At 42.0% G+C, this 13,824-nt stretch overlaps 1 pseudogene; it reads left to right on the top strand.

Moving 5' to 3' along the window:
* The first annotated feature begins 12,290 nt into the window (after window positions 1–12,290).
* LOC122439217 lies at window positions 12,291–13,027 on the top strand (annotated as a pseudogene).
* The last annotated feature ends 797 nt before the right edge of the window (window positions 13,028–13,824 follow it).

Below are 13,824 nucleotides of genomic sequence, written 5' to 3'. Positions count from 1 at the left end.
TCATCCTCAGGAACTTCCATGTAAAAGCCAGTCTGATGGATCTGAAGGATTGTTTTCTTTCTACATGAAATTCTGTGGGCATGCACTCTAGTTCTCTAGATGAAACTTGCCTACCCATGCTCTTTGATGGTAGCATGACTACTAGCTTACTCAGAGACCTGAGACTTAAGCAAAGGAACAACACTGAACTTGGGTTCACAGGAAGTTCTAAAGCTCCATGTGCCCAAGGGAACAGAGTTACAACATACTGCTTGTTGCCCTGAGGACTAAGAGCCTTCCACTCTTTCGGATGTAGAATATCCAACACCCTTTTCATGCACGAACTGTGAAAGACAAAATATGTGCAGCTTCTTTCTTACGTCCTTAAATTATTGAAATTATCTGATAAAGGAAGACACTAATTTAAAATATCATACCATACCTGGATCTAGTCAGCAATTTTCCAATTAAAAAATCCCATGGCAACTAGCTAATTTGCCTGTTTTGCTGGTTGGATAAATGTTTTAATCTGTGCCCTGTCTTAGATTTACAGTGATACATATTAGCAAAGCAAATGTTAGTTATCTGCACGTGTATATAACTGCTGCTATGTGAATCCCACATACATGACATTTTTATGTATTAAGTAGCCTCCCTCAGCATTAACACTGCTGGAGAAATCTAACTCCAAGGTTATCATCATTAAAATGCAATTAAACATTTAGTAATCTCTCCCTGAGATTTACAAAAGAATTCAACAATGTTTGCATCAGAGCTTCTTCGGTTCCTTATTTTTCATAATTTCACATTTAATATCATGTTTCAGTTTTATCTAAAATAAATACTTTGCTAGAAATTTTCATGTGATGAGAATTAAGAACCTTTCAAAACATCATGCTACTTTCTGCCTCTCTGTTATTAATCATTTTTATGAGTAAAAGACACAAAAAGATCCCTGATTTGTGTCCTGCTTACAAGAAGGGCTGGACGATGGCCATTCTGACTGGTGTGCAGTGGTACTTCATTGTGATTTGCATTTCTAATAATTAGTGATGCTGAGCATCTTATTATGTGCCTGTTGTCCATCTACTAGTTGGGGGTGAACTTAACTGTGTTTTCAAACTGTGAGTTTTAAATCATTATAACTAGGCTCAAACATATCTTTACTAATCAAAATAGGAACCATTAGGATCAACACATTTTTGCCAATGAGAAATAAGTTTGTTTACTTCTGTAGCAAAAAAAAAAAAAAAAAAATTATTGCTTCCGGGTATGATGAACTCTTGAATAGCATTTTCTGCATCCTGCTGGTTGTGGAAGTGTTTTCCCTGCAAAAAGTGGTCAAGATGCTTGAAGAAGTGGTAGTTGGTTGGCAAGAGGTCAGGTGGATACACAGTTGAGACAAAACATTGTAGCCCAATTCGTTCAACTTTTGAGGTATTAGCCCGTGTGACCTGCAGTGGGGCATTGTCATGGAGAAGAATTGGGCCCATCCTGTGGATCAGTGCTGGCTGCAAGCCTTTCAGTTTTTCAGTGCATCTCATTGATTTGCTGAGCATACTTCTCAGATGTAACAGTTTCACTGGGATTCAGAAAGCTGTAGTGGATCAGTTCCGGCAGCAGACCACCAAACATTTACCATGACATTTTTTTCTTGCAAGTGTGGTTTTGGGAAAGTGCTTTGGAGCTTCTACTCAGTCTATCCACTCAACTGGTCTTCAACAGTGCATATTTTGGAAAACAACACATAATAAATAATATCATTGAGATTTCTGCTATTATAAGCCCATCTGGGCAAAGTGTATGCTATATTACACATATATTAATATGTGTGTTGACTTCCCTGGTGGCTCAGATGGTAAAGCATCTGCCTATAATGCGGGAGACCCGGGTTCGATCGCTGGGTCGGGAAGATCCCCTGGAGAAGGAAATGGCAACCCACTCCAGTACTCTTACCCAGAAAAATCCCATGCACGGAGAAGCATGGTAGGCTACAGTCCATGGGGTTGCAAAGAGTCAGACGGGACTGAGCCACTTCACTTAACTATTGCATGACCTGAAGAGAGAAGTTACATTTTGAAAAGCTCTCATTTGAGGTTCAGCAGAGAAAAAAGTAACCTTCTGCTAAGTAGCCGTTATAGAATAAGTAGAACACAATAACATTTAGGAGCCTTAGCTTCCATCCAGGAAAGAGAGGAGTAAACAAAGCAAGTGAAGCATCCTTTCCGTTGTCTCAGATCCCTAGACACATGAGCAGGGATGAGAACAACTTTCCTGCTGGTGCTTTTATGTTGGGAGTAAATCCTTCCTCCTCAGCTAGGAGGGACACTGTGTCTCAGAGGTGGGCGAGGCCGTACAGAATGAGAGGTGAAGCATTTCAGCATCAGAACCAGAAAAGACAGAGCTGCGCTGGACAATCACAGTCCACAAAAGGACTATGAAATGGATTTCACTGTTTGTGTTCATTCCAACTTGGCCAATTCTTTCTGTATTTTCTTAGAGTTTCCATAGAGACAGTGTTACAAAATGATCCTCTTGTAAGCCACAGAGAAACAACACAGACAAGAGAACAAGGAAACGAAGAGAAGAGAGAATTTAATTTAAGCTTACAATGACGGGAAATAGAAAAGAAATCCTTTTGCTGGTGTGATTACTTGGAAAGGCACTAATTTTGCTAAACAGACTTTTCTGATAGCACTCAGGAGTGGCCCTGCACTTACTGTTCTACCTCAAGCCTTGAATAATCGAATTCTGTAGAATGAAAATTCTGGGGAGAGCTATCTAAATGCTATTTTACAGGGAAACATTGATTATTTCCCCCCCCAAGTATTATCTTTTAAAGAAATTATCAAAGTTATACATATATGGGAGAAAATTCATAACTTACAACACAGCAAACAGAAAGTTTTAAACATTTTCTGCGATTCCATTACCCAGAGAAAACAGTCACTACTGATATTTCTATCATTTCTGATTAGTGTGTGTGTAGACATACACACAGTTCCTTGCTGTCTCTCCACAGCATTGGGCTTCCCTGGTGGCTCAGAGGTTAAAGCGTCTGTCTGCCATGTGGGAGACCTGGGTTCGATCCCTGGGTTGGGAAGATTCCCTGGAGAAGGACATGGTAACCCACTCCAGTATTCTTGCCTGGAAAATCCCATGGACGGAGGAGCCTGGTGGGCTACAGTCCACTGGGTTGCAAAGAGTTGGAAACGACTGAGCGACTTCACTTTCACTTTCCACAGCATTCCACTACATCCACTTCCTGCTTAGAGCCATGTGTATTGCTGTGTTTTTAAGAAACAATTTTAAACTATTATGCAAACAAAGCTTTAAATATAAATCTCAAATGATACGCTCATTACTTCCTTCTGAAGAATTCCAACTACTGGAATTGTTTGCATGTATGGCTTCCGTAAAATTCTCTTTAGGTGTAAAAATTACCTCATGGGTTCGCTTGGTGGTCCAGTGGTGAAGAGACTGACTGCCATTGCAGGGGACATGGGTTCAATCCCTGGTCCAGGAATATCCTAGATGCTGTGGAATAACTATGTCTGTGCTCCACAACTACTGAACCTGTGCCCAGAGCCGATGCTCCGCAACCAAGGAGCCACCGCAGTGAGAAGTCCACACACCACAGCCAGAGCGTAGTCTCCACCTGTCACAGCTAGAGAAAAGCCTGAGCAGCGATGAAGACCCAGCACAGCCAAAAATAAACAAAAAAATTAATTAATGAAAATTGAATTACTTCATTTGATTTTTAAAACCATCTTCTGAGCTGGGTAGGCCCACTCTGACCATGGTTAAAAGTTTATCGTGTGGATGAGTAAATTGAAGCTGTTTAATGGAAAGCCACACTTGAACGGAGCGGTATCACCATAGATTCTGTGTGATTTTACAGTAGCAAACAGCAAAGATACCCTTAGTATATCAAAGTGTTGTTGAGTGTAGCAGCTGTAATAAACTGACAAAGTCAAAGTGAAAGTCGCTCAGTCGTGTCCGATTCTTTGCAACCCCGTGGACTATACAGTCCATGGAATTCTCCAGGCCAGAATACTGGAGTGGGTAACCTTTCCCTTCTCCAGGGGATCTTCCCAACTCAGGGATCAAACCCAGGTCTCCTGCATTGCAGGCAGATTCTTCACCGGCTGAGCCACCAGGGAAGCCCAATAAATTGACAATCTCCATGTAGATGATTGTGTGGCAACAGGCTAAGAGTGGTGTGGTTGGGTTTAACACAGATGCTCTGTGTCAGCTGCAGGCTTGGATCCTGGAGAGGCTCCTGGAACTTTTTGTTTTTGCTTTTTTAACAAAAGCCACCGTGTAGAGCCACTTTAAATTATCACAATTTTGCCTTCCCTGATGTCCCATTTTCCAGTTAGTTTTGCTGAATACATGCCCCCCGCCACCCCAGACCAGTCTGTCTTCGGCCACTGGGCAAGGAGTAGACAGCACTAGGAGCTAATTGTGCTCCAGCTAATGAAACTGTGTACAAGCCCCGGTGTCCTCGTCTACTGAAGTAAGATGCTGACTCAAGGTATGACGAACCTGTTTGCAGAGCAGCAGTAGAGACACAGACTTACAGAACAGATTTGTGGACACGGTGCGGGAAGGAGAAGGTTGGGCCAAATGGAGAGAGTAGCTCTGGCATATATACACCACCACGTGTGACAGACAGCTAGTGGGAAGCTGCTGCCTAGCACAGGAGGCTCAGCGCTGCTCTGTGATGACCTTCAGGGGTGGGATGGGGAGGAGGGAGGCTCGGGGGGAGAGGATATATGTAAACTTAGCTGATTCACCTCACTGTACAGCAGAAACCAACACACGATTGTAAAGCAACTATACCCCAATAAAAAAGACAAGGTGTGTTAAAAAAAAAAAAAAGACATCCCTCTGGACCTGCCATGTACCTCAGACAAAATAAGCAATAAAGTACATTTTAATAACCTTCAAAAGAAAAAAATGTTAAATATTTCAATTTTAATTTTAACCCAATACAAACTACTGTACTGAATGCCATTATATCACTTAAATGCATAAATTTTATACATACAAAGTGCTACTCAACCTGGTGATGCAGCTTAATAATTAACGTGAAGCCCTGTAAATACCTGGATGGATTTAATAACCCCATAAACACAGAAGTTCCAGTCTACTAATGTCTAATATTGATATAATTTTACACATGCAATTATCTGCATTTGGTGAGAACGGTCTCTAAACATAGAAGATTAAAAGGAGCAGACACCAGATGCACAAAAACTATGCCTTGTGTAACCCTGCCCCGTGGGAAACGGCAGGGATGAAAGGTAAGCCCCAAGAGGAGTCTCAGCAGGTAGAGAACCCACCTGAAATACAGGAAACACAGAAGACGCAGGTTCCATCCCAGCGTTGGGAAGATCCCCCGGAGAAGGAAACGGCAACCCACTCCAGTTTTCTTGCCTGGAGAATCTCATGGACAGAGGAGCCTGGCGGGCTACAGTCCATGGGGTCGCAAAGAGTCGGCCATGACTGAGAGACCAAGCAGACACGGGAGGAAGTCTGAGTAAAGTTACAGCAACTAATTAGGGCTGGCACATTGTATGACAGCCACTTTGGTCCTAAGATTAACTCATATCAGTAGAAACCCAGTGTAAAGCATGTTAAGGATTACCTCAAAATAAAGTTAAGTCCTAGTGAAGGTGTAAAAATCCATCCATAGCTAAAAGAAAATAAGCTATGAAATAAAATTAACACTGTGTATGTTACATATGAAAGTTAAGAGAATCTTGAGAGTTCTCAACACAAAGAAAAAATACTTTTCCTATTTATTTAATGATGTATTTATATAAGATTGGATGTTCACTAAATTTTTTTCTGGTAATCATTTCATCATGTATGTAAGTTGACTTATTATGGTGTGTATATTTTAAAATTATACAGTCTCTATATGTCAATTACATATCAATAAAAGAAAAAGACAAGTTTTTAAGTTAAAAATAAAATAATAAAATAATAAAAAATATATAAATAAGTTATGAAGCTGACTTTAACACTTCTGATTATACCACAATGAAGATCCACACTGGATTAAATATCCCTCTATGCTTAGCCCTACATTAACATAATTATAACAACAAAATTATTCAGCAGAACAGGATATGCATCAGCCTAAAAGTCAGAGAACTTGGCAGTGATTCACGCTCCTCTAGAGGAGCCTGTTTGATAATTGACAGACTCTGGTAAACCCCATCCTCGGGGAACCCTGGTGAAGAACAGCAGAAAGCATAATTACCATAATTATCAGATGTTCAGTCAAGGCCTAGCCCACGGGAAGGGAAGATGGAGGCTACATTTTGTACCTTAGGAACATACCTTACAAAAAAAGTTTTTAGGAAATACAAAAACCAAAGGAGAATTTAGCAGTAAATAAAGAATAGAGAGCTTGATTGAGCCATTAAGCACACAGTCATCCCCTCCAATATCAATTAACTTCATAACCCATTAATAAGCTCCTAACATACAAAAGGAGATAAGTCCTGACAAGATGAACATCCTGGAAAGTGTGCTTGGATGGATCAAAGTGAAGCCTAGAGGAGATTTTAAATCTCAGAACACTTTGTGCTAAAACCAACAAAACTCCCTACCAGATTCAACTTTTATAAGTAAATAAAAGACTCACTTAGCATCTCTGTGTAGAAGATAGAAATTTAAAGCTGGTGTTATGGACAAAATATCATAAAGGATGATAAAAGAAGTTAAATTTCCTGGAGCCAGAGGAGCTGCTTATGGACAGTTTATAAGAACTCATCCTATGATTTATGAGTAAAGCTAATAAGCCTTATAAGCCTGGTGATAGCTGGTTGTCCAGAAAAGAACTTTAGTTCTACTTTAAATATTACTTTAAAATGTAATTTTTAACATAATTTTCAATGTTATTTTAAAAGATATAAGTTTTTAGATACAGGTTTTTAGTTACAGGGTACAAATGTCTCTGGGCTTCCCTGTTGGCTCAGTAGTAAAGAATTGCCTGACAATGCAGGGGACTTGAAGATCCCTGGGCTGGGAAGATCCCCTGGAGGAGGGCATGGCTACCCACTCCAGTGTTCTTGCCTGGAGAATCTCCATGGTCAGAGGAGCCTAGAGGGCCATGGGGTGGCAAAGAGTCATACATGACTGGGTAACTAAACAACAACAACAAATGTCTCTAGAGAATAAACATATACAATACCATAGTTTAAAAGCAGTTATCAATTAAGAAAGCATTCAGGGTCAACTGCACAATCACCTAAATACAATAATAAATACATAAACTACTAATTAATACCAGACTAATTTATTAATTATACACAAATACACAGAAGAATTATACAAAAAAGATCTTAATGACTCAGATAACCACGATGTTGTGATCACTCACCTACAGCCAGACATCCTGGAGTCTGAAGTCAGGTGGGCCTTAGGAAGCATCACTATGAACAAAGCTAGTGAAGGTGATGGAATTCCAGCTGATCTCTTTCAAGTCCTAAAAGATGATGCTGTTAAAGTGCTGTACTCAAGAGACCAGCAAATTTGGAAACCTCAGCAGTGGCCACAGGGCTGGAAAATGTCAGTTTTCATTCCAATCCCAAAGAAGGGCAAAGCCAAACAATGTTCAAACTACTGCACAACTGCACTCATCTCACATGCTATCAAAGTAATGCTCAAAATTCTCCAAGCCAGGCTTCAATAGTACGTGAACTGTGGAACTTCCAGATGTTCAAGCTGGATTAAAGGCAGAGGAACCAGAGATCAAATGCCAACATCCTCTGGATCACAGAAAAAGCAAGAGAATTCCAGAAAAACATCTACTTTTGTTTTATTGATTAGGCCAAACTTTGACTGTGTGGATCACAATAAACTGTGGAAAATTCTTAAAGAGGTGGGAATACCAGACCACCTTACCTGCCTCCTGAGAAATCTGTCAAGATTCAGGTCAAGAAGTAACACTTAAAACTGGACATGGAACAACAGACTGGTTCCAAATTGGGAAAGAAGTATGTCAAGGTTGTATATTGTCACCTTGCTTTTTAACTTCTATGCAGAGAACATCACGTGAAATATTGGACTGGATGAAGCACAAGCTGGAATCAAGATTGTTGGGAGAAATATCAATAACCTCAGATATGCAGATGACACCATCCTTATGGCAGAAAGTGAAGAGGAACTGAAGAGGAACTGAAGAGCCTCTTGATGAAAGTGAAAGAGGGGAGTGAAAAAGCTGGCTTAAAACTCAACAGTCAAAAAACAAAGATTATGGCATCTGGTCCCATCACTTCATGGCAAATAGATGGGGAAACAACGGAAACAGTGAGAGACTATTTTCTTGGGCTCCAAAATCACTGCAGATGGTGACTGCAGCCATGAAATTAAAAGACACTTGCTCCTTGGAAGAAAAACTATGACCAATCTAGACGGCACATTAAAAAGCAGAAACATTACTTTGCCAACAAAGGTCTGTCTAGTCAAAGCTACGGTTTTTTCAGCAGTCATGAATGGATGTGACAGTTGGACTATAAAGAAAGCTGAGCACCAAGAACTGATGCTTTTGAACTGTGGTGTGGAGAAGACTCTTGAGAGTCTCTTGGACTGCAAGAAAATCAAACCAGTCAATCCTAAAGGAAATCAGTCCTGAATATTCATTGGAAGGACTGATGCTGAAGGTGAAGCTCCAATACTTTGGCCACCTGATGCGAAGAAGGGACTCATTAGAAAAGACCATGATGCCGGGAAAGATTGTAGGCACGAGGAGAAAGGGACAGACAGAGGATGAGATGGTTGGATGGCATCACTGACTCGATGGACATGAGTCTGAGCAAGCTCTAGGAGTTGGTGATGGACAGGGAGGCCTGGCGTACTGCAGTCCATGGGGTCGCAAAGACTTGGACAGGACTGAGCGACTGAACTGAACTGATTAATTAACAGAAGCAATACTGTTCATATTAGTAACATAAGAAATGTTTCTCCTTGCATAAAGCTTATATCAGAATGCATAAACCCACTGATAGTTAACAGTAAAATAAACCTAAACCAATACCTAATTATTTACTAAAACAATTGTTAATCAGCATGTTACTGAAACAGTACGTGGGATCTGGCTGCTTGCTGCTCAAAAGCCAATGAACAGGCCAGGTTGGCAGACAGGAAAGTGTGCTTTATTTTAGATGCCGGAATTGTGGGGATCGGGGTGGCAGACGTCTATCCAAAGACCATTCCCACCACCGACAAGCAGGGGTTGAGAGCTCTTATAGATGGAGGCGGGGGGTAGGGGGTGGGAACAGAGGAGGGGGGACTACACGCAGAAACAGCACAGTCAGCTCTGATAGTCATCTTGAAATTGGTCATCGGTGGTCTGACCAGTGTCATCCTGTTTTAAGTACAGTTAATCTTCAGTTCCAGGGTCAGTTTGTTCCCATTTCTTTATGGCCAGTGTTTTGAATTGTGGCAGCTCACGTTCTGGGTTCAGTCTGGTAATCATGTAGTTAACTTTTCCACCTGGTGTTTTGGTATCTATAAGACAGCTCACAGGATGTGGCTCAGAATATTATCTATAGACCTTGAGAAAGAACTAAATGTCCTTGACCATGCTTAATGACAGCATTGTTATTGTTCACTCTCTTTTGACTGTTTTCCTTTGTTTCAGCATCTCATTTCTCTGATTAAACTTACTTTTTGACTAAAACTTTCCACAGACAAAAGGCAGGCGGAGGACATGGTGTGGTGGGGGAGGACAACAGGGTCCTGCTCGGTTTCAAGCACAGACACACATTCAAGGAAAGAGTAAAACAAGTGAATGAACTCAGCAATCACAAATCCTGCCTGTTTACCAAGATCACTGCCTCTCGTAGTTCTGGTATCAGAGGTACGGCCTGCCTGGTGACATCTCTCTAATGTCACAGATCCTGTCTGCAGACATGTATCATGGCCATGTATTCTCTGAATAAGGACTTGCAAGAATGGCCAGGTATGGGTCTTACCAAATATTTTAATTAAAAATTTTTGGTTTTTATATTTGCAATTTATTTATCATAATATTTGGCAGGGTCTGGTCTGGCACATGGGATCATTTAGCTGTGGCATGTGGGATCTAGTTCTCTGACCACGGAATGAACCTGGGGCCCCTGCATTGCAAGCACAGACTATTAGCCACTGGACCACCAGGGAAGTCCCTACTGTGTCCTTTAATCACTGAAATTGACCTTCCTGGGAAGAGGTGGGAATAAAACAAGAAGAGAAGGTCCTACAAAACATTGATTTATCCATTAATCCAAAATATAATCAAATTTTAAGGGAAAACATAGCATGTCCTCTGCCTGCCTTCTGTCTGTTGAAAACCTTTAGACTCCCAGGCTTCTGAGTTCCAAAGAGTACACTTAACAAGAGAAATGAGAACAAGCAGAAAGGAAGGAAAACTGTCAAAGAAGACAAAACAATAATTTAGCCATTAAACAAAGTCAAGGACTTTGGGCTTCCCTCATAGCTTGGTTGGTAAAGAATCTGCCTGCAATGCACGAGACCCAGGTTCGATTCCTGGATTGGGAAGATCCACTGGAGAAGGAAATGGCAACCCATTCCAGTATTCTTGCCTGGAGAACCCCAGGGATAGAGGAGCCTGGCAGGCTACAGTCCATGGGGTTGCAATAGTCAGATGCAACTAAACCACCACCAAAGTCAAGGACCTATGTCCCTCCTCAAGGGCTGTAGATAATATTCTGAGCCATGACGTGTGAGCTGTCTCATACACGCTGAAGCCCCCACCAGGTGGAGACGTTGACTGCAGGCTCCATAAGCATGCAGGCTCCAGACCCGTTAGAACCAGAAGGTGATGATGCTGACTCCTGATGACCTCACCACCAGCCAGTCAGGAGAACGTCCCTGAACAGATCACCCACTCCATAACCCCCTCCTTAACTCTGGCTTTAAACTTCCCATGAAAGCCTTCAGGGAGTGTCAGCCTTTTAAGCACGGACTGCCCTGGACTCCTTGCTCAGTGCCTGCAACACATGCTTCCTTTCCTTCACCACAACGTGGGGTCAGTGGACGGGCTTCACTCTGCCGGGGCCAGAATCTCAAGTGGGGTTCAGAAACTGCACGCCAAGGGTTATCGGTCATTCAGCAGAACATGGAGCACAGCTGCCCCAAGGCACCTGACCTCTTATGAACGAAACAAGAGGAGACAAAGGACCACAGGTAAATCAGGGCAACACCCTCAACTCGGATGTCAGAAATCTCAGGGGAACAGACATGTTACTGCAAAAGGAGAGAGAGGAGGTCTCCGAGTACACACGATCCTGATTTGTGCTGAGGGGTGAGGCCCACACAACCCCCAGACCCTGCACCTGAGGTCACATGTGGACACTCTCGAAGGTGACCCCACCCCCAGACCCTGCACCTGGGGTCACATGTCCACAGTCTCCAGGGTGACCCCCTCCCCAGACCTTGAAACTGGGGTCACATGTCCACAGGTAACCACAGAGATGGACCTTAAATGATCATTGCTAAGAGAAGTCAGTCAGGCATAGGAAGACAATAGTGTGTGATGTACCTTCTAGGCAAAATATCAATAGACATACAAAGTATCAAATTTACAAGCCCAAAGGAACTCTGAGATTTCAAACACAAACAAAGGGTTCCAAGAAAAAGAAAAAAGAATGTGAAGGGCCTGAAAATGAATCAGGAGATCTGAACTAACATAGACATAGAAACCTGTATGTATAATCAATAATTCCCAAGGATTATCCTCTTCCTTTCTCCCTTCCTTCCTTCCTTTCCCACATACATGGGAACCTATACCTCTAACTTATACACAGAAATCTGTATTTCTAGGAGAGAATCCACAGAAATTATCTCCTACCTTCCTTTTTGTATACACAGAAAACTGTATCTGAGATACATAATCCACCAGTACCTGATGCTCACCACTCTGTTTGACCTTCTATGGCAAAAAAGTCCAAAAAAGAATAGACATATCTCATAGATACGTTATACCTGAATCAGGCAGCTATATATGACAACAGTCAGAACATCGCAAATCAACTACTGCAACATAACATCAGCATGATATTAAAGAGAAAGAAAGAGAAGCCGTGCCTACTTCATTCCCCCTGACCTCCCTGACTGGGGCTGCTACCCCATCCCTGGAGCCCAAGCAGACTTTTCCCACTGCTGGACTAGGGTTGGTTGGACACAGCCTGGCAGGGTGCCCTTCACTGAACCCTTTTTAAACATCTACTGTCTGCTAGCCTCGCCTCTCCTGGCCGCATCCCGGGGGACCGGAGCGAGCAGCCGGGACCATGTTCTGACGCAAGTTGACAGCACTTGACTACCGCAACCCTGCTGGCTTCAACTGCAAAGATGAAACAGAATTTAGAAACTTCATTGTTTGGCTTGAGGACCAGAAAATCAGACACTATAAAATTGAAGACAGAGGTAATTTAAGAAACATCCACAGCAGTGACTGGCCCAAGTTCTTTGAAAAGTATCTCAGAGATGTTAACTGTCCTTTCAAGATTCAAGATCGACAGGAAGCGATCAACTGGCTTCTTGGCTTAGCTGTTAGACTTGAGTATGGAGATAATGATGAAAAATACAACAAGGACTTGGTACCTGATAATACAAAAAACGCTGACAATGCAGCCAAAAATGCAAAGCCATTGATCAATTTGGATGTAAATAATCCTGATTTTAAGGCTGATGTAATGGCTTTGGCTAACCTTCTTTAGGTTCAGCGTCATGATGATTACCTGGTAATGCTTAAGGCAATTTGCATTTTGGTCCAGAAGCGCCTGACACACATGCAGTTGCTAAAGCAAATCAAACGAAAGAGGGCTTGCCGGTTGCCTTAGACAAGCATATTCTTGGTTTTGACACGGGGGATGCAGTTCTTAATGAGGCTGCTCAAATTCTGCGATTACTGCATGTAGAAGAGCTCAGAGAGCTACAGACAAAAATTAATGAAGCCATAGTAGCTGTTCAGGCAATTATTGCTGACCCAGAGACAGACCACAGACTGGAAAAAGTTGGAAGATGAACATTTTAGGATTTCAGCTTCTCACCTACTTAGTACAATTGGGAACCATGTAAGCTTTGGCATGTGTTTGGAAATGTCATGTTTTCGAGGGAAGAATCCTAGAAAATTGACCATGTTCTAGAGATTTACCATCATTGCTTTTTCTTTAATAAAGTTGGGAAGGCGAAAATAAATAAATAAATAAATAAATAAATAAATAAACATCTACTGTCTGCTATGTTCTGACTTGGACCAGACTCCCCAGCAGGATCCAGGCCTCCAGGGACTAGGGAGCAAATATTATGAACCCTGCAAATGCCCTGGTGCAAATGCCTTCCAATTCAAGCCTCCTTTCTGGAGTGCAGCCTCCTAGGCACAGAAGCACACTCAGCAGGGTGCTGTGGACCCAGCAGTAATTAGTCTCGTGTATGTGTGTGTGTGTGTGATGCTTTATGGGGGGAAAGTAGTGAAACACTGCCCTTAGGTGTTTGCTCAGGTACAATTCGCTCTGATCCACAGCCCAGGATGCTGACTTTCCCAGGAACCAGAGATGTGCTTTAAAAAGTGCAGTCGCCTGTAAACATTTCCTATAACTACAACTTGACCAAAGAGACTGACCAGCACCTCTAATTCACAAGCCCTGGAGTTTCTGTTAATGACAGCTGCCCACAGGAAATCTCCCAGAGCGGGGGTTGCAGAAATAAATTTCAAACACAGCAGAGTCTCAAGAAGTCAATTGCAAAAAAAAAAAAAAAAAAAGAAGTCAATTGCCACAGTAAATTTTCCTCACAAGGAAACAAGAAAAAACAAAAGCAAAC

This window comes from Cervus canadensis, chromosome 4, assembly GCF_019320065.1.
Source record: "Cervus canadensis isolate Bull #8, Minnesota chromosome 4, ASM1932006v1, whole genome shotgun sequence".
Taxonomy (NCBI): Eukaryota; Metazoa; Chordata; class Mammalia; order Artiodactyla; family Cervidae; genus Cervus; species Cervus canadensis.
Note: the sequence above shows the minus strand (reverse complement) of the source record. Positions and strands in the feature narration are given on the sequence as shown.